The 3,655-nt window shown below is 40.5% G+C and overlaps 1 protein-coding gene across 1 annotated transcript in view; it reads right to left on the bottom strand.

Moving 5' to 3' along the window:
* Slc25a5 (solute carrier family 25 member 5) overlaps window positions 1–3,655 on the bottom strand; it is a 12,611-nt gene that overhangs the window by 8,196 nt on the left and 760 nt on the right. The window lies entirely within an intron of this gene.

Raw genomic sequence — 3,655 nt, 5'->3', positions numbered from 1 at the left:
TCAGAGGTCCTGAGTTCAAATCCCAGCAACCACATGGTGGCTCACAACCATCTGTAATGGGCTCTGATACCCTTTTCTGGTGTGTCTGAAGGCAGCTACAGTGTATGCATATACATTAAATAAATAAATATTAAAAACAAAAACAAAAAAGAAATGACCATCCTGGGACTGTCAGTGGTAAGGCATATCCTGTGAAAACACAGTCACTGCTCCACAGAAACAACAGCTTAAAACAAGGTTGCATGGACTTCAGTCCTGGACTAGGCACTCTAGTGAATTTTATTTGAAGCATGTGGGTTTTATATTTTTCCTTTCCTTCCCTCCCTTCTTTCCTTTCCTTTCCCTCTTTCCCCTCCCTCCCTCCTCCCCCTCCCTCCCCCTCCCCACCTCTCTCTCACAGGGTCTCACCATGTAACTGCTGGCCTGGTAGTTACCATGTAGATCAGGCTGATCTGAACTCGCAGAGATCAACCTGCCTCTGCCTCCCAAGTACTGGATTAAAGACAAATACCACCACACCTGACTGACTTAAAAATTTATTTATTGGGCTGGTGAGATGACTCAGCCGGTAAGAGCACCAACTGCTCTTCTGAAGGTCCTGAGTTCAAATCCCAGCAACCACATGGTGGCTCACGGCCATCCATAATGAGATCTGTCACCCTCTTCTGGTATGTGTAAAGACAACTACAGTGTCTTTAACATATAATAATAAATAAATCTTTTTAAAGATTTATTTTTTAAAAAAATCTTTTTAAAGATTTATTTATTTATTCATTCATTCATTCATTATGTGTATGTGTTCTTGTGTTTATGTGCAACACATGTGTGTGTGGGGGTATGGGTATGCAGGTGCCCACAGAGTTCATAAGAGGACATTAGATTTCCTAGATTTGAAGTTATAGGCAGTATGAACTGCCTGAAGTTGGTGGGTACTGGGAGCTAAACCTAGCTCCTCTGTAACAGCTCCAAGTCCCCTAACTACTAAACAATCTTTGCAGCTCCAATTTTTGCTTTTTATATAGTGCTGGGGGTGGAATTCCAGGCCCTGTAGATACCAGTTAAGCTTTCTATTATGGAACTACATCTCTAACCTTTTTTAAAAAATTATTTTATTTTTGGTTATTGCAAATGACAGGATTTCACCACTTGGATACCCTAGCAACATTCCATTGTGTGTATGCCCTACATTTACTTTGTCTACTTCTCAGGGCAATGGATATACCGGCTGTGTCTACTTAAGGGTTACTGTTGTAATACCAGAAATTAACCTGTAAGCCTTACCCGCCCAAGGACCAGGTAACTTCCTGGAATGTTGGGAGTTGTAGTTCTTGGAAAATAACAAAGCCTCATGGGAAGGTCTGGTGGCTTATGGGTTTTGTCTGTATAAGTGCCTGCAACACGTGTCTCAGGGTCACTCAGCTGGGAAATTCCAGGCTGTCATCCTGTTCAAAGCCCACCTGTTGGTCAGTATTTAATATTTAATAAAGCTTGTTTCAAATTTGGCCCCAAATTGAGGAATTGTTCTTTCTCTGGTGAATCTCAGGATTGATATGAATAGTACTGAAATGAACATGGGAAAGATGTCTCTTCAACGTGCCAAATTACATTTCTTTTGAATATACACCTACTAGTGAGATTGCTAAATTATATAATGCACCTATCTTTTGAGGAATCTCTAAAGTTTCCCAGGGTGGAATTACTAATTTATATCCTTACCAATGACATGCAAGAATTCTCTTTTCTCCCGTTCCTTACCAGAGCATGCTCTCTTTTGTCTTTCAGATGAGAGCAGTTATTGTCTCACCCGTGGTTTCAGTTTTCACTACCTTAATAACTACTAATGTAGAACATCTCCCCCCGCCCCCCCCCATTATTGACCAGTTTACAAATCTTTCAGGAAATGTCTGGTTAGGTTTATTGATATAGGTTAATTGCTCACTCTTTCTTTTCCTTTCCTTTTTTAAAAACAGGGTTTCTCTGTGTTGTCCTGGCTATCTAGAACTCAGTCTGTAGACCAGGCTCAGAGATCTGCCTGCCTCTGTCTCTCAAGTGCTGTGATTAAAGGTGTGCACCAACACTGCCTGGCTATCGCTCACTTTTTTTTTTTTTAAATTGGTGCCCAGACTTTTTAAAAAAAAGATTTATTTATTTATTTAATGTATGTGAGTACACTGTAGCTGTACTGATGGTTGTGAGCCATCATGTGGTTGCCCTGCTCACTCCAGCCCTGCTCATTTTGGCCTAAGGATTTACTTATTATTATATCTAAGTATACTGGGCGTCAGATCCCATTACAGATGGTTGTGAGCCACCATGTGGTTGCTGGGATTTGAACTCAGGACCTTTGGAAGAGCAGTCAGTGCTCTTAACCACTGAGCCATCTCTCCAGTCCTATTGCTCACTTTGTAATTGCGTTTTTTTTTTCCTGTTGGGATTAGGGATTCCTTATATTGTGGATGTCAACCCACTCTCAAATATATCCTTTTTGCAATGTTGGGAATTGAGCCTAGGGCCTCATGTATGCTAGGAAGTGCTATACTATACTCCCAGCCCCCTTATACTAATTTTGCACCTTTTTTAAAATAAATCTGAAAGTTAACATTTTTCAAAAGAAATAGATCAGGAATAAGAAGAGGTCAGGAGAATAAAGAATAATATGATGATTTATACTTGGCCAGTTCATTAAAAACTTATTCATCCAGAGAGACACAGTGGAACTCTGTTAGTAATTATTGTGTTTCTGAGAGCTCTGGAAAATACAACTGTAATAAAGAAGCAGGAACTGAAGTTAAAGCACTGCCTATTAGGTCTGAAGGGAAAAAAAACACGAAGAAGCTCAAACAGTACCTAGGGCCTTGGATACCTCTGTATGAGCACCTAGAATGGAGGTAATAAAATGAATGTAAAATTTTAATACAAGCAGGAAAATACAATATCATACATATTGTTCAGACACTGTGGAATGAAACTTCTGCATGATATGGTCAAGGAAAGGGAAACCAGGCTGAGAGATACCACAGGGAAGTGAAGAGAACAATGATTTATCAGGACTGTATCGGCAGTAAGTCATTGGCTGGAATATGAAAAGCATTCATCAGGAAGAAGCTGGCCCTTGGGTATATACCTGGAATCCAGGCACAGTGGAGGCTGAAGCAGTAGGACTGTAAGTCTAAAGTCAGTGGAGGAGGGCAAGCAAGATATTGCAGGGGTTGAAAAGAACAGATGCCACCAAATTATCCTCCGACTTCCGCACACTCACCATGGCACAGATGTTGTACCCATATTAACTCTGACACACATTGTGCTCTCTCTCTCTCTCTCTCTCTCTCTCTCTCTCTCTCTCTCTCTGTCTGTCTGTCTGCCTCAAATAAATAAATAAAACAACCTTGTTTTTTTAAGATTATTTATTTTATGTATGTGAGTACATTGTTGTTGTCTTCAGACATACTAGAAGAGAATATCAGATCCCATTACAGGTGGCTGTGAGCCACAATGTGGTTGCTGGGAATTGAACCCAGGACCTCTAGAAGAGCAGTCAGTGCTCTTACCTGCTGAGCCATCTCTCTAGTCCTCCCAGCTGACTTTTAAAAGGCTTATACTGCTGAATCCACCTAAAACAAATACTTTTCATTTTCTTATTTGAAACAGGGTTTTT

The sequence above is a fragment of the Mastomys coucha genome, chromosome X, assembly GCF_008632895.1.
Source record: "Mastomys coucha isolate ucsf_1 chromosome X, UCSF_Mcou_1, whole genome shotgun sequence".
Taxonomy (NCBI): Eukaryota; Metazoa; Chordata; class Mammalia; order Rodentia; family Muridae; genus Mastomys; species Mastomys coucha.
The sequence above is the reverse complement of the archived record's forward strand: the minus strand, read 5'-3'. Positions and strand labels throughout refer to the sequence as shown.